Here is an 18,911-nt window from a genome sequence, read left to right as displayed (position 1 = left end):
TAGAAATGTGAACATAGGACAATCTCCTCAGGGAAAACTGTACATGCAATGCTGTAGGAATTACAGTGCAGTCTTCCTACACCTCCTGACGTTCCTGTCTGTTGGCCACAAATTCTCATCCACATCACAACGAATATCTTCTCTTGCGGTGCAGCGTGGAAAGAATCTTTTAGAGTGTTTTATCCAGCCTCGACAGGCATCTGCTGTGATGTCATCACACGCTGCATCCATGGCAGCCAGAAGGGTCATCTGTGTATGTGGCTGGCGATCATATACTTTCCATCTCCATGCTGAGAAAAATTCCTCAATGGGGTTAAGGAATGGGAGTAGCGTGAGAGGAACTGTTGTGGGTCACAAACCATTGCCTGATGATGTTGGAGCGATGGAAACTGACATTGTCCCAAACTATCACGTACTTTGGCAAGTCATCTTCTATCTGACCCCTCTCTTGTTCAGGGATGAGATCCCTGTAGAGAGTCTAAAAAGGTGACAAGACGCTCTGTATTGTATGGCCCAATAATGGGAATATGCATTAGCACACCATTCTCAGAGATAGCAGCACCCATGGTTATGTTCCCGCCCCGCTGGTCAGCTCTGTGGCCGATGATATTTTGACCACGCCTTCTGCGTTTCGTTAGGTTGAAGCCAGCCTCATCCATGTAGATGAAGTTGTGCGGTGGTTCACTTGCTTCCAGTTCCAATATACTCTATATCCAGAGGACACAAAATGAGTGTTATGAATTACATGCATTTTCATTTTGGACAAGATACAGTTACATCAAATGTATACAGCACATATTGCATCTTCTTTTCTACAGCCATAGCAAATGTGTAAAGGTCACACTTACTGTACTGTATATCACTATACGATGTTGTACTGTTTACTGTGAGGTACAGTTACTGCATGCTCATACATGTTTTACCTGTACATACTGGTAGCGTAGCTCCTTCACTCTTTCACCATTTCTTTCAAATGGAACAGTGTACAGCTGCTTCATATTCATTTGGTGTCTTTTCAGCACCCTGTCAGTGGTTGAGATGCTGACTGTTTGGATGTTTTTAAAGATGTTGTTGTCCTCTATAATGGCACTCTTTATCTCCCTTAGTCTTATGGCACTGTTTTCTACAACCATGGTGCAAATTGCCTCCTCCTGTTCAGGTGTGAAAAAGGCCCTCTGCCAGTCCTGTGTAGTTGTCTTGCAGTCCTATGTGGAAAAAATATTGTAATGCAAAACACAAAACTGAGTAAGATAAAATGTCACTGTGTAAAGTATACTTACTGTATATTGTAAAATGCAAGTGGAATACTGTAATAGTGTATGAAGCATTACAGAAAGTATACAGTATTACAGTACAGTGCCTATTGGTAGATTACATACCTGTTCTGTCGACGAAAAGTCTGAATCATTGAGGACACAGTTGTTCTCCCAACATTTGGCTGCACCCTTCGACCAACCTCGACCATTGTAAGCTTATGATTGAGAACATGGTCTACAAGTGTGGCTCTTATCTCATCAGGAACGCACACATGTCCTCGGCCTCTTCTGCCTCTTCCTCTGTTTTGCCTCCCAACTCCTCCGCCATGCAGCCTCACTCCTCTTACTCTTTTTCTTCTCTCTGGCTGTTGACGCCATCAAATTCCTTGTCCTTCCATTGTCAGACATCGTAACATTGTGTTGTGCTCCAGCTATATATATACTTGCCAGTTGATGGTTTGTGAGATGCACCTTTGAGCTATTTCAGAAAACTGGTTTATCATTGGTTGATCTAATGCTTCACACACTTCCCTTTGTTAGAGAAAGTCAAGATTCACCTGGGAGCAATTTACCAATTCAGGACAGATTTAGAAAAAAAGTCTAATGGAAATGCTTGACATATTATGACAACTTGTTCAACCATTTTGCATGTAAAGACTTATGAGATGAACTAATGCCTAAATGTTGTGGGGGGTGAGACTATTCAATAGAGACCCATTATAATACATTTTGATCAACATGACATAAGCAATTGATAATGTAGGAAACAGCAGAGAACAGTACATAATCATTTGCATGGATGTACCAAAGCATTTGCTACTTGTTCAAAGAAATGAGAAACTGCTTTTTTGATGTGCACAAGTGACACAATGATGTGAAGATTAAACAAGTAGTTTTGAGAATTTCAATTCTGATCTGAGAAATGTACCAAAGCGACTGAGAAAAACTGTAAAACCTATCCATCAACTTTGTCTGTGTTTGAGCACCGATCATCAGTTGAGTCCTCCTCCCCTCATCTTACATCATGTGTTCTCACAACGCAGAGGCATGCTCTCAGGAGGTTATTTTGATGGAACCAAGTCTCCAAAGATTTCCAATTGCTGAGTTACCCTGAGTCTTATTTCATCCATTCTTACTTCCACCAGATTGTCCCAGATCATGTTGTCATGATACTGGAATTTCAAATTTTGATACAATACCAACATATCAATATTTTTTCTTTTCAACACAAGTCCCAAGCATGCAGAGAAGTGTCCCTCCAGTTCTTCAACTCAGCAAGGAGGGAAATTTAGTTTGTTTAGCAAGAATCAAAGTAATATTCTTACCAGTGAACTGAACCTCAACAGCAGACTCCCAGGGTGTGCAGACTTTCTTCCATCTTGCTTGTGGTTTGATAAAGCCATCTTCTATAAACAGGCAGACATGCCATCCCATTGTTATCAAAGTGGATACTGCCCAGCCCTCGGCTGTACCTTGATATCCTATCCATGAACGTCACGAACAGGAAGAAGGTGACAAAAGCCATCTTTCTCACAGTCCAGTCCACAGAGAGTTAATGCTATAGAAACATAACATCTAGTTTGATCATGAAAAATGTCATACACATACTAAATGCTAGGATGCTGAATTTAATCATGGTAGTTAAAATTTTAGTGTAGATACTATGCTGTCATTTTCTAAATAACACACAGTAGTGTACAGCTGAGGGTCTTGGTAATGTCATTAGTTTGGTATAAACCAAAACAGTTGACAAATGTGACTGAAGATGACTCAAATTTCAAAATTAGTTATCAAGACATTTCACTCTAAACTACAAATGCTATGGTGATGTTATTGTGGTGCAAGAGTTGTGCAAGAGGAAAAGTCAGGGGGTTACCAACATCATTAGGATTCAACCTCTGGGAACCATGGTGATCTGCACAAATTCTTATGATGATTCAATAAATGACATATTTGCATATGGTAGAAAAAAAACGACCTTTATTATCATCCATAGAGCCATGCGATCCATAGAGTGTGGCTAAAACCCTGAAGTGAGACCTTCTATACATAAACATAAGTCAATACATATGGGTTTGTATGATATGAAGCTCATGTTGTGAAGGTTAAGTGTTGTTACTGAGGTTTTGTTAAAGCCAAATAACTTTTTACTGTAAAAATGCAACCCATAGTTGAGTACTGAGCACAAGTTGAATTAATATCTAAAATTTTTGTATGCATTTTAGAAGCCCACAAGGTTCTCTGATCACAAACGGACCAATGAAAACAATGACATGCAACTGAGAAACAAAACAAAACACCATGGCAAGACACATTTTAGGCAGAATGTTAATCATTTATCATTAATCAATTAATTGCCATTAAGAATTTTACCAATTAAAAATGTATTCATGGATATTTATTTATATTTTGACATTGACTAGTTAAACTTGGGGGAAAATGACAAAAAATGGATAAAAGTGAGGAAACAGAGGAGAAAAAACATGCTTTTTATCTTAAATTACTGTTAGCATTTTCAACTATCAGTTAAGGAAAATGCACAAAATTTGCATTTCTAGCTTAGAGAGGTGATGGTGACATCAATGGTTAAAAGTAACTAATACTAATACTAATACTAATACTAATAGGTTTTGAGACAAATACATTGAACTCAAATATATTTTTAACACCAGTACTTTTATTTGTAATTCAGTAATATTTTAATTCTGTAACAGTACTTGTACTTCTTCTACTTCTTCTACTGTCTCTGTCGATATCCGAGTGATGATCTGAGCAGCAGCATCATTCACACATATCACTCACCCTTTCACACATAGACACCCAAATCCTCTTTATGGTAAGACACAGGGGTGATGTTCAGTGTGCAGAGAGCTTACCAGGTCATTATGGTGTTAGGGCCCTGTCTCCACCGATGACATCAGCGACTGCAGTTACATGACACTGTTTTCTTACTTTCAAATGCAGTCAAGTCTTATTGTCATACAGTTAGTTATGAGCTAACTGCTATGCCTTTATTCTAAACATTCATTTCTGGTTAAGGTTAGGTAACTAAAAGTACCTGATTAAGGTTGCAGAAAGGTTCCAGAGTTAGATAATAAAGGGTGCAACACTGACTCTTAGCCTGAGACAAGAAGAGAGGCCAGAATGCTAATACAGATGCCAAAAACTGACCACACTCACCCCTCACCTTCACTCTTTGTTGCACTATATGAACTTCACCTTCTGTTCTAAATTAGCACCCAATTTATCATAATCTCGGGATTTGGATTTTGAAAATACAATATAAAAATGTATGTATTCTAAATGAAAATATGAAGATAGATATTTAATAATAAATGTATAATAAAACAAAACGTATGAAAACCTGGTTGCTCTCGCTGTATTTGAACTGGTTTCCCTTTTCTATAGATGCTGCTGCAGGTATGTACTTGCAGAAACACAGGATGTGTGTGTGTGTGTGTGCGTGTGTGTGTGTGTGTGTGTGTGTGTGTGTGTGTGTGTGTGTGTGTGTGTGTGTGTGTCAGTGTGGAGACACCACTCAGGTCAGGGTCTCAAAGAGAGAAAAAAAAATAGATCCCCAAAAGCCTGGTAATAGCTTAAAGCTGCGCTCTCTCTCAGACACACACACACACACACACACACACACACACACACACACACACACACACACACACACACACACACACACACACACGTAAGGAGCGGTAGTAGTAGTGTTATTATTGTAATTTCGCTGCCAGTTTGTCTGTGTGTCACCTTCATCCCGCCCCTAAATCTGACTGGACAACAAAGTGTTTGAACAGCCAATTAGGACACAGAAATAGCCAGTGTTAATGTCAGCTGGTATTAGTGAATGGGTTAGGTAGGGGTCACCTTTGTGAATGTGTGGCCTAAATCATACTGTCATGATACACGTTTTCTTCAAAATGGCAGTTAGTGTACAAGAAGTCAATGTACTTCAGTGTTTTACACTAACAGGAGGAGACACAAGAGATGTCCACGGTCCAAAACTGCAACATCAGGAAACTACTGCCAGGTTCTGCTTTGGAGACTTAGCACCGAGAATGTTACTCCTCTATTTTCTGTTTCCTCAGATGTTCCTGATGTCCCTGTCCTTGTCCTGTTGTAATGTTTTCCAGCTGTGATCAGCTCCTCCACTCCCACTTTGTACTGTGGAACTATTTTGTCCATCAACACCACATAAAGCAAATTTATGCATCCTGATCTGATCATTTGTATTTTATTTACTCTGTATAAATCGGCAGGTAAGAGAGTTTACAGCCACACTATCACAGGTGCAGATCGGGCATGGGTGCTTAACACATTGACAGCTCAAGCTGCTGTTAATGTCATTAGATCTGCAGGTATTTGGTCATAAACAAAGAGGTGGCCCTTTTGTATTGTGTTTTTCATGTAAACTCTTGCTGCACAGCAAATTTTCTTGAGAGGACAATAAAGATAACCTAATCTAACCTAACTAAGATATTGAATGAAATTTTGACCTCATGATGGGGCTAGATGAAAATCAGAATATCACCAAAGTCATTAGGACACTTCACCTGGGAACCATAATCATTTGTGCTTTTAAGGGCTCCCACTGGGATTATCAAAACTTTGACCTGATGATGGCATTAAATGAAAAATGACTGCCAGTCCCTGCTAACAATACAGTAGCTGTAACTGCATAGTTAAAACCAGACTTGATTTTTTGAGAAATAATTCAAGAGTCAGGAACTTTTTATTCTAAGATGATGCTGAAAAACTTGTCCACGCTTTTATTTCCAGTCGGTTAAACTATTGTAATGCGCTGCTCACAAAAATATCTAAAAGGCACCACAATTGACTGCAAATACTCCAGCTGCTAGAGTTTTAAGGTAGAAAAAGAAATGGCCTACATGGCCTGGCACTTCAGAATCTCTCAGACGTACTTGTGAGCTATGAGCCAGTTAGACCCCTCAGGCCACCTGGTTATTCCATGGGTCTCCACAAAAATCGGTGAATCTGCCTTTAGTTTTTAAGGTTTAAGCTGTTGGAACATGCTGCCTGATCATGTCAGGTGAGTCACAACACTATCATATTTTAAAACTAAACTGAAAACATTTTTTTTAGCTGCGCTTTTATTTTATTTTATTTTATTTTAGTTACAGTTTTATTTCTTGTACCCCACACACTTTTATATTCTTATTAGTCAAATATTGGTTTAAATGATTTTATTTTTTCTTAATATATTTTATTTGTTCTTACCTTTAAATGGTTTAGATTCTCATGTCTTACAATTTTATTACTGTTGTTTTTACTAACTTCAGTATTTTTTATGCATCTGTTCTTGTGAATGCAACTTTTGTGGTTCACTCCCATTGAGCGTCCACCTGGAATGAAATGTGTTATATAACACATATATATAAATAAAGTTTTGCTTGCTTGCTCACAGTAGTTGTTGTAGCTCCATGATTTCCACTGTGTCCAGAAAACTGACATGTCTTTGTTGCATGACAGTTCTTTATGCCACGGCCACATATGTGTGTAGCCAGAATAAAAGTGTTGAATCACAGTTTTTCTTCCAATACAGCACCATAACTGTATGTTTCTCTGTACTGCTGACACAAGCCTGAAATATTTTTTTCAAAATAAGTTGACTTTTCCTGGAATTCATCTCAATCCCACATTGCATCACTGATTTTTGCTTCACTCCGACTCTTTCGCTGACTCTTTCTCTTCTACTCCATTTCCCATGTTTTTCTTTCTCTTCTGGCATCCCTGTGTATGAGGGAGGACATTAATTTATATGATTGATACTATATGCCTCTTCTCCTACTCTCCTTATTCTCCTCCCAGCTGTCTGTGTCTGTGCGAGAACAGATAAGAAACACTGACAGAGACTTCCATAAAATTCATGCATGTTCACATTTGTTCGGGCTGTATCCTCCAGTGTCCAGGCTGTTTTTGCTCGCTAAAAACAAAAGTTCTCATTTTTGATCCTTTCCGCTCTCAGGCCAGAAATGCATAGCAATTACTTCCAAGTCACGAAAACATTTTTAACAGTGTTTTGAACTTCTAAAGCGGTTTTCGCAGTAGAGGGAAGCCATTGCACCAACTCACACATAAACTCCACTGTTTTCAGTTAGAATTTCCAGCAGGAGTGAGTCATCCTCGCTGTGACCTATGGTGACCTATCTCTGACTGTTCAAATGGCGAAAAGACAGAGGAGGGGAAGATGAATGTGAGAAACATTTTTTCTCGGGAATTTTACTGTTGCACCATGACTTAGTTAGTTTGTCATATGTGTCTTGACACAGCAGATTAAATATTTCCTACAGCCCTCCTGCCTGTAGTCTATGCGTCAGCCTAAATAAAACCTGACACTGCTGCAATTTGTCATCAAGAGGTAGACCTCATTTCTAATCACATTCATTTCGTGTCACTGTCAGTATATTTAAAACAATAACCACCACAGAAAGTTCAACAGATACACCCCTTTATCTCCTTTACAATGAACATTTAGTTGATCGTTATCTCCCCATGCTAGCATGCTTGTAATGCTAATTTTCTGTGTAATGATTTTCCACATTAACCAGCATAGTTTAAGGTTGTTAGCATGCAAACATTTTGTAATGACCACTAAACACAGTATGGTCCTCATGATTTAAGTAATGAATGATACTAAAGTAACAAAATAGTAAGGGATCACCAAAACACACCTAAGCACCATGAATATCAAAATTTCATGCCAATCTATCAAGTAGCTGTTGCTACTTGATGTTGTTGGTGTTGCTGGATGAACATCATTCGGATTCATCATCTGGTTACCGTGGATATCTGTTCCAAATTCTATCCAATCGTTGTTGAGACATTACACTTAAAAAAAATAATATTGTAACATTGTGGTGATGATAGGAAAGTCAAGGGATCACCAAGTCAACAGGAGTCATCTTCTGGTGATCATGAATGACTGTATATAATCCATCTCAGTGGATGTTGAGATATTTCACTTCAAACCAAAGTGGTGGGCCGAATGAAGGACTGACTGGCCACTGTCTCAACAGCCACATGTGTGGCTAAAAAGTATTCAGGTTTGAACTTATCTCTCAAGTTTTCTTTTGTTCTTCACAGTCCATCACAGATGAGTTCCACCATGAATATTGTAGAGAGAAGACCATCCCAAAATATGTATATTAGTAATCCTCTTCATCTTATAGATGGTAGGTTTTCCACCCCACATTTCAAGTGCTCATCAGCCTCATGAGTTGGAACAAAATCCCTGAGATATTGAGCTACAAACCCAGAACTTGTCCATTCTGTGTGGAGTCCCACAGAGATCAGTTCAAGGACCCCGTCACTATTTTCTGCTTCCCCCTCATTATATTATCAGTTAACACGATAGTAACAGCTGTAATCATGTTAGGATAATGTCAAGATTTTATTTTTAATGGTAGTGTAATGGCTAAATTCCACCAGAAGCAGTTGTGTCGCATTTTGGCTGTGCCACGTCAGCTGGAGCTGATCGCAACCATTCTACGTAATGCTTGTGATTCCACCAGGAATGCCTTAGAGCGTCCCAGATGCTTCTAACACACACCGAGTCGATTTTGGACAGATGCTGCGTCAATTAGCACAAGGCAGACACAGAAAAGACGGGTAGAATCCGGTAAATTTTCAAAATAAAAGACCCTGTGCCGACTCACGATCCTAAAGACAGACAGACAGAAAAGAAACTATTTAACCACATAGCCTGCTTATCCATGGTAGAAGCACAAATAGCAAGGAAAGAGGACTTTATCAATAAAATCTGAGCAATTAAACATAATCAGGCGGGCAAAATGCTCTGCTGCTAAAACACCTCTGAATCGCTGCTGGTGGGGCTTGCAGCCATGCAGAGGACGGATCAGAACCATGGCGCAGATGCACTGCGCCTGGTGGAATCAACCAGTAAGGGCAGGGCTATACGATAGAGTCTTAGCTTAATTGCTTAGAGAACATCAGCCTGTTTCAATTTAAGTATGATTAGCATCAGAGATGTTTGAAAAGTTAAAAGAAAAGAAATGTTACGTGGCACCACAAACACAGTGCAGGCTTATTATATTACAAATCAAAAGCAGCACAAACCAGAAAGTAATAATATCAGTAAAACCAGATATAATAATGAGTGGCCTAGATTGTTAAAAGAACTGGTATGTAACTTCTTCACAGAACTGTACAAGCACGCAAACACACATATTCACCCACCCACCCACCCACCCACACACACACACACACACACACACACACACACACACACCTAGTTGTCTTCAGAGTAGCTAATAAACTTGTTTTTATGAGGATCAGGTGACCGAGGTCCCTGATCTTGAGTGGAGGAGACACCAGGCCAATAGAAGGCCACCCAGCTTTTATGTCCTGTCTGCATAATCAACCTAGCAGCCGTGCAGAGCAGACACACACACCTACACACACATACAAAGGTGGAGGCCATGCCCAGCTTTACAGCATAAAGGTGACATACGAGAAGTATTCTGAACCACAGATGATGGCCAACAGAAGTTCTTCACATATTGGTTAGAAAGTTATTTTTGTACGAAATCTGAACATTACACTAACACATGCAACTGTTTAGATCAATAACTTGATTATTAACATCACATGAAGAACTAGTTCTCACTCTGGAAGGACCAATAGGAGCACACAATGGAAATGGTAAACCATTTAAAATTCATCATAAATTATATTTACCTGTATTAAAATAATACACAGGCCAACTATAGTGAAAACCCGTTCTGCATGTAAACTGAGCTGGTTATGATTACTTCCATTTTTCATGTATATATGCATGGAGGCTGCACTGCTGAGAGATTAATTGTGTGTTAATCTGCCCAAGAAATATGTCTGCCTTATTCTTGTTTGTGTTTGGTGCCATGCACCTGAAACACCTGGAGGATGAAAATCGGAAACTGTGAAATTCTGATCTCCAACACTGACTGGAACACAGCATGAAAATAATTCAGGAGGCAAGGTATAGTTTGACTGATACAGTATATTTGTCCTTTTAATCAACAATAAAAACCTAAAGCTGTGCTAGTGCCCCCCTGGAAACTTCTACATTCATTATAGCCCACAATGGGAACATTCTGAATGAGTGGCAAATATACAAGAATTTGCACATTCTAGTAACTGTATCTATCCTGAGGGTGCAGTAAAAGAAATCACTATGTGGTCATTAAAATCAAAAGGGTTTATCCCCCAGGGAGCATGGCTGTTCTTATTAAATTAAAACTTTAATTGGGCCTGAAAAGTTGAGCCCAAAAAGGCCCAAGAGCAATAATATTATGTCCAAACCCTGACCCAAACCCGTCTCTCATTAGCATATTAGCATATAAAATGTTGGGCTGTAACTCAGTTATGTCTATGTACCAAACAGTAGGACCTAGCCGTGGCAGGGACAATGTATGGGGGGACTTTGAATTGGCAACAAGAAAACTGGGGAGAAAAATGAAAAATAAAATACTACTACTACTGCTACTACTCATAATAATAATAATAATAATAATAATAATAATAATAATAATAATAACAATAGTAACCAATAGCCCAAACCCAACGCAAACCCATGAAATATGTGAGAAATACAGCCTGACCCGATCCAAACCTGCTGGCTCCCATTGGGTTCAAGCACAGATCTCAAGCTCTACATTTAAATGGTGCTGGAAACACACTGGATGAGACATCCTCTGTGCAATGGTGACATTTGGCCTGTGGGTGTTAGATGAATCCCACTTGTGAGGTGTCCAAATGCAAACGGTTCATCCTCTGGGAAGCATGAATATACATGAAACAGACCACCGTATTTCATATGTACAGGTGCACAGGAAATGCAAACAATACAAGGAGCAGTTTTTTTCTGGTGTGCGGACTTAATTTTATACTTTAGTATCTGCATTTTTGTCCAGCACCCAGTACTTATCGCTTTTGGATGTGCATGCTGTTTTTTGATTCTTTAGCCACTAGAGAAAAGGACACCAAAACATTAGCTTCATCATCAGGACCACAACCAGCAAACTTTATCGAAATCTAGCCATTAGTTTGTGACACAGTTGATCATCAACCTGTGCTGATCATGGGGAAATTTTAAACTTGTCATATGGGGACCAAGAGTATCCACATCTAATCTCATGGTAATTTTTTAAGTGTTTGTTCAGCTGTGGTGTTGTGTGCTGCCAACACGGCAAAAATCACATCTGGTTGAGTCATCTAATGATGAGTGCTGCAGTGTTTCTCTATTGGGCACCAACAAATTAGATTTCTGATTTACTTATTAATCATCATCATTCATCATCTAAATTATGTTTGTGTTTAAATAGCTTCTCTTATAACTACAGTATACGCCAGACATATAATATCTTTATTTTATGTAATGATTTGCCTGCCTCAGTGACATAAAATGTTGGATGTCCCAAAACTTTTTAAATCTCAGTGATGAGAAGTCTGAGGCATACATCCCACCAGCCTGCCTCACAGTAAACTTGGCTCACTAAATCAAAATATCAAGCAGGCTGGAAAAAAATCTTGGTGTAATCTTTGATGCAGAGCTTTGTTTTGAGGCTCATGTCAAAAGTGTTGTCCGGCCTCGCTTCTTACAGCTCAAAAAAGCCCTTTAAAATAAGATCCTTCCTGTCTCCCACTAATCTGCACAAAATTATCCACACTTAAATTTTTTCCGATTAGACTGCTGCAATGCACTTCATGCTGGCATCAGCCAGAGCTCCCTCCAACTAGTTACAAAATGCTGCCGCCCGAATTTAAAGGAACTTTTGACTCTTTATGTGCCTCTGCAGTCATTGAAATCCATGTATGCAGCTCTTCTGGATGTCCCCAGATCCTGGCTCGTGTCCTTTGCTTTCAGAGCCCCGGTCTCCCCATCGAGATCAGACAAGCTCCTTCATGAGCTTCTTTTAAATCCTTGCCTAAAAAAACGTCTTTTATAGGAAGGCATTCGTGAATGGTTAATCAAAGTCAGTTGGGTTTTTATCACTCTGCTCTGGCCATTTAACTTTGTTCACCAATTTTATCCCTCAAACTTTTGTGATCTTTGTGATGTTTTTATTTGGATCCTTCTGTATTTTTATTGGTGCTATTTGTGTTGTTTTATTTGCTGTTTCTTTGTTTTGGCTGTTTTTTATTGTTCATTTTCTGTAAAGGACTGTGTAACCTTGTTAAGAAAAGTGCTATATATATATAGTTTTTTATTATTATTATTATAACGATTTAGTATGATTTACAATAATAAGGAAACTGTTTGCTCAGCAGTGATCCAGTAGTTCAGCAGTTATACATTAATATTCCAACAACAGAAGACCTGATGACAAAAAGACCCAGTCTCTATTGAGCCTCAATCACGAATAATTTGTTTGTTTCAACAGATATACACAGACCACCCTAACAGCCCTTCAACACCCCCTCTCCAGCCGTGTGTGTTCACCCCATGCAGCCCATTTCCCCATGTTCTGCTCCCCTCACCCCAAACTGGTTTCTGTGCGTGGAAAAGCTCAGGGTGATTCCGCACTATTTTTTATGGCCACATTCCAGCCCATATATCTGCCACACAACTCGTCAACTGCACTGCGAGTGTGTCTGCATGTGTGCGTTTGTGTGTGTGTGCGCGTACGCGACACTAGCTGGTTCCCTGCCTCCTACTGAGGAGAACACTGCATTACACTGCTTTCATCTAAATATGTGTTTCTTTATGGCTTAAAGTGTGTGTGTGTGTGTGTGTGTGTGTGTGTGTGTGTGTGTGTGTGTGTGTGTGTGTGTGTGTGTGTGTGTGTGTGTTTAAGTACACATGCATACACAATTTGTGGTTTATGTGGTTAAGTGAGTATAGGTACATAGGTATACAATTAGGTACATGCTTGATTGAGTGTGTTTAGTGGGGCTGTATTGAAATGTCTCTGAACATATGGGAGTGTAAATGGGAGTGTGTGTGTGTGTGTGTGTGTGTGTGTGTGTGTGTGTGTGTGTGTGTGTGTGTGTGTGTGTGTGTGTGTGCTCGCATGTGTGCGTGGACAGATAGGGAGTGTATCAGTTGGTTTAGTAGCAGGAAGTCTTTGTCATAAGGGAGTCTGACAACTCTGGATACTGAATCCAGGTGGTGATTTATCACACACACACACACACACACAAATACACACCCGAAAATACACACACACACACACACACACACACACACACACATACACACACAAATGAGGTGAGAGGCGTATTTTGTAGGGAGGAAAGCAGTTTTATTGGTTGCTGAAACATTAGAAAGCCAGCTGTTTCCAAAGACAGAGTGAGGAATAAAGACATTTGAGTGTTCTCAGTCTAGTTTCTTAGTTGCGGGTCAGTTGTTATCTCAGTTACACTCAACATTTCACTGTTTCCAGGTGAAAACCTCATAACTCTACCTCAAACTGAAAGCTGACAAGCTCCTTTATGAACAGCAGCATATTAGGGCTGTGGTACAGGTAGGAGCAAAACACATCTGCAGCACACATGATATTGGCATCAGAAAAAAACTCATAATTTATTGCAATAAATGTCAGAACATTTCAGGAAAAAATAAATAAAAGACACTCTCTGCTGCTAGCTGGCACTGGCAGAAAACAACACAAATACTTTTGTGAGCCTGGTACTGTGGCACAGATTCCAGTCAACCCTACATGTCGGCGGCGTGCCAGACACATTTTTGGTAAATGTGGCCAGGCTTGCTTGGCGCAGCATCGGCACGCTTGCATACCGGTTGTGGTAAGAGTGCATTATTATACATTATGTTACAGACTGTGATAATCATAACTAGTTACATTTACTGCAGTTGTCTCCTGTAAACACAGGACTTTCTGCATCATGATGCACTCACTGGGAATCTTGTGGAATTTTCCTAAGAGGAAACTTATTTAGTTTCAAATATGAACACAGAAGCTCAAATATGTTTCCAAGAGCAGATAATGTCTCTCTCTAGAGTCTTGTTTACATGTATACAGATATAACTGAATATTTGCTGTTTTGGCCTCTTTGTCTACAAGCAAACAGGGTTTTAGGTCACAGTGTGTGAGATTTAGGGGTATCTATTGGCAGACTATGTCAGAAGTGGAGTATAACATTTCTATGTGTAGTTTTATTAGTGTATAATCGCCTGAAAATAAGAATCATTGTGTTTGTGTTACCCTAGAATGGGAATGTCTCAGCAGCCCAGAACAGACAAAACAATCACTGGCTCTACACATGGCCTTCTGCGTTTTTACAGTACAGTTTCTCCTACATGCTTTGGAAGGGGAGAGTGAGGTGAGCTGTGTTCAGTTGATTGCAGTCTACAACATCACTGATAGACGTCGCTAAATCCTACTGATCATTGAAACTGAGATATTTGAAAGTGCCTCCTAGGGTGCAGATTTTTGGGAACCTGGTGATGAGCAGTATCTGAATTCACATATGTCCATTGTTGCTTTGTGTAATGCTTTCTGCTGTTTTATTCACATTTTAAGTGTTATTGCTGCATTAACAGGATTTTCTTTGGTTTAGAGTGACATTACACCAAAAAAAAAAGTAGTCATATATCTTAGTGCCCCGGTAGACAAATAGATAAGCACATAGCACAAAACCACAATGTGGACGAATCAGCACGAGTTAAAAAAAAAAAAAAGGAGATGATGTGGTTTGAGCAACAGATTGTGATCCAAACATGTCACCACCTCTCGGCATCTGACACTGAATCAGAAGGAGCCTTTTGGCTGCTGTATCTGATACGATCAGAGACACGATTAACTCATGATTAACGTTATGAAAGGGTTGCAGTTTGGTTAGGTTTAGGCACTAAAACTACTCGGTTAGGTTTAGGATAGGACCATGTTTAGGGTTACCATGATTACGAAAGTCATGAGATGAATCGCTGAATGAATTCACAACACAAAAGTCACATGACGCATGTAATTCATGTACAACTCCATGCTTGTGACACAAATGTCAGGTGTCGCACGTAACATGAAGCGAACAACTTTTGGTTTCACATGGGACATCCTGTGTTTGTCTGAGTCACATGTCCGCCGCCTCCTGCTCTATGTGTGGACTGTCTCTCTCTTTATATTACATCAACAGCCCGGGGCGTCTTCTACACCCATGGATGAGTTCACATTGCAGTCACTTGAAAAGCAGTGAAGAGGTATAGTCTGCGTCTGTATGATTCACATTTCCTCTGTGTCTGACAAGTTGGGAGTGCGACTGGGCTGGCTAGAGACATCTATTCTCAGCTGCAAGTCTAAAACCAATATCCACCAAATGTCTCATTTGAATGAACCTCCAACCTGCGTACTTCCTCCTACTTGTGCACTGTGTTCGCAGCTTCGCTGGGCACCAAAACACCTCGCTGATGGACAAAGCAGATTTCAAGATTAGGAAAACAGCGATGTTTGTGTGGGTCACCATGGAAATAGAGCCTGATATCTCTGCTTCTGCTGCATTGAGAAACTTTTTTTAACTGTCCATCAAGAGTCCAACAACCTTATGGGAGCGCAATGCAATACTCTTAAAATACTCATTGGGTAAAAGCGTGTCTAAATATCGGGTCAGATTTATCAGGTTATACACCTATGTGGGGAAACTGTGGATTTTCTCTAGGCAGAGGTGACCCTGGCTTTAGGCTCTGGGCAGAGGGAGGGATCAGTAAAGTTATGGATATATATGATGACAGTGATGTACTTCAAAGTGCTGTGTTAGATCATTGTGATGGCTGTGGTCAGGTTTCCCTTTTGTATGAAATGACTGTAACAATGGATTGGTATGGTCTAGTGACTCAGAGGTACCCGCCTTTGGATCTGCCCCAAAATTAAAGAAAAAAAAAAAAGTGGGAAGAGGTCATCCAACAGTTGGATATTGAGCTTTTTTTTTTTTTTAATATGGGGACATTTTATTAAATATCTTGAAAATCACCAACCAAGATGTTTGCTGAGCACTTGAAAATGAGAAAATTGTTGTTTTTGTTTGTTTGTTGGTGTTTGCATATGTTAATCTTTAGGTATACCTAAAGACAAATATATTTTTGAAAAAGAAAAATAATAATATTCCCATAATACCCCTGTAGGGACACATATAAATGCATAGATGTGGCAGATTTAGTGACATTACACTGTGCTTCACATACTTGAATTTCTACAGAATTACATAAACATTGAGTTAACAATATTTTTCTCTGTGTGCATCAGCTCTGTTCATTCTGTCCACAGCTTATCAAAGGGAGAAAATACTCCAGCATTGCCACACCTCTGTCAAAGATTTATTGACCGTCTGTGCCAATTCACTGCAACAACCGGCCCTAATCATCATGTAGTTCTGGATAATTGTATTTACCTTATTTTGCAAATGGTCTTTATTATGATAAATGCATATAAGGTCTCGATGGTCAAATCTGACCTTTGTCCTTTGTGTTCCACTTTGTCCCTAACATTTACCTCAGGCTACTCCAGGTGATGTCTGCACTAATGAGGGTGTAACTGATGTAATCTCTGTATCAGCTGTCAGTCACGTTACAGACTGTCTGCCTATCTGCTCTTTTCTTTTCTGTTCAGCCCTCTATCATCCTCTCCTTCCTTGTCCCTGTGTCTTTAGATCACATCTGTGATCACTTATAACTTTATTACTCGTATAACTGATTTATAACTGATTTTATTTTTCTTCCTTTCTATTCCTGATGCAGATTACCATCTAACTGACATTTGTATTTTTATGACATGAATATAATTAAACTTACCTCTCCACTATTTGTTTTGAAATACGACACTTTTCAAATTTATGTAGCCTACAAAGTACCTAAGCTTGTTTTTAGCGGTTTGCCATAAACTTTGAGGAGACTTTGAAAGAGAAAATGATCATTTCATTTTTTTGTTGTGATCAAGCAGACTTGTCTGCTCCAGAAAGTAGTAGTAGTAGTAGTAGTAAACATAACTGACTGGCATTTGATCCATATAAGCAGTGAGGGGATAACTGGGAACATGTCAGTAAAGCTGACTGCCCTCCATTTGTTCCTCAGTTATCCCTAACAATAACATTCTAATATAATAAATATTACATAATAATTGATAAACAGACCTTATAACTTTATATTTAACACAGTGGTCATCCTGTAGAGAAGGAAAGAGGTGGTGTGTTTTGCCTGAGGTTGGGACATATGAGGTTTGATAACAGTGTTTTTACTCGTTATCTGGTAGTTGAAAGCCAAAGATTTTAAGGTTTGTTTTTGCCATCCAAGTCTCCACTGAGACATGAAAGAAGACACGTGCGTGTGTGTGTGTGTGTGTGTGTGTGAGAGAGAGAGAGAGAGAGAGAGAGAGAGAGCGGTTTTTATCATTTATCTCTGGCACCAGCCCTATTCGCCCACCGATAACACGCAGACCTACACACACACACACACACACACACACACACACACACACACACACACACACACACACACACACACACACACAAGAGTCTGGTCTGCTCAAGTACTCCTCTGATATGACCTTAACATTTTGGCAAAAATGAAGCCTAACATAATTCTTTTGTGTCTGCCCTGCAGCTGCAACTGCAATTAACTTCATTGCTGATTAATCTGTTAATTATTTTCTTGATTAACTGACCAGTTGTTTGGTCTATAAAATGTCAGAAAATGTTGAAAAACATCACTGTTTCCCAAAGTCTTATATGAAGTAGGAATCAGAGAAGTTTGACTGTTTATTTTTCCTTAAAAATCACTCAAACTGATTAAGTGATGATAAGAATAGTTGGCAATTAATTTAATCTTTGATATTTAATCAATTAATCATTGCAGTTCTAGTTTGTACACACCACAAACTCTTGTAGAAATCATAGGAAAACAGAATTTACGCAAATCTCAACCACATCATTAACCAGCCAACCCTTTGGCTGCAGCATTTCCTATATGGAAACATCTGCACTTTCAAGATGAAGCTAGAAATCTTTTAACCTTGTATAAAAATGTGAGAATTGACTCAGAATCTCAGGATGGACCTGACAAAACCTGCTGAGATCAACTGATCATCAAGGATGACTCAGTGAGTCACTGAACTAGAGAGATGTGTTTACCGCTGTGAGAAAATAAAGATGCAAAGTGCTTCACACAAGAACCACTCATACAAACAGACTTGTTCTTAAGTGGTGTGTTTGAGTGATTCAGGAGAACTTGTCACGTTCTTCAGTTTTCTCCCATTTTGAATTCTCTTGCAGGTACGAACAATTTACAAAGTCCTTCACTTATTCTGTCCTCTATCCCCTTGACCCCTTCCTCATACTTTGGCGAGTCATCATTTTTCTTTGAAGCCATTTATTGGGCGTCATTTATGCTAATTTACAACTCTCATGCAAATAAACTCAGATACACACAGGTGGATCATTTACACAGTTTTCTGAAGTTATGAACTTTTGACGTGACATGTTCGTATGAGCCCTTTGTATGAACAAAAGTAAGAAAAATTTAAGATAAGAATAAGAAAACTGTGATCGGAGGGTTGTACCAAAGCAGAAACACTGCAAACACCAGAGAAAGTGAAGCAGCTGCTTCGACCATGAGCTATTAGAGATAATCATCTGTGTGTGTGTGTGTGTGTGTGTGTGTGTGTGTGTGTGTGTGTGTGTGTGTTG

The 18,911-nt window shown here is 39.4% G+C and overlaps 1 pseudogene; it reads right to left on the bottom strand.

The window, feature by feature from the left end:
* Nucleotides 1-313: 313 nt before the first annotated feature.
* Nucleotides 314-1,133, bottom strand: LOC146330834 (uncharacterized; annotated as a pseudogene).
* Between the last annotated feature and the right edge of the window lie 17,778 nt (nt 1,134-18,911).

The sequence above is a fragment of the Lutjanus erythropterus genome, chromosome 3, assembly GCF_056507025.1.
Source record: "Lutjanus erythropterus isolate fLutEry1 chromosome 3, fLutEry1.hap2, whole genome shotgun sequence".
NCBI lineage: Eukaryota > Metazoa > Chordata > Actinopteri > Lutjaniformes > Lutjanidae > Lutjanus > Lutjanus erythropterus.
Note: the sequence above shows the minus strand (reverse complement) of the source record. Positions and strands in the feature narration are given on the sequence as shown.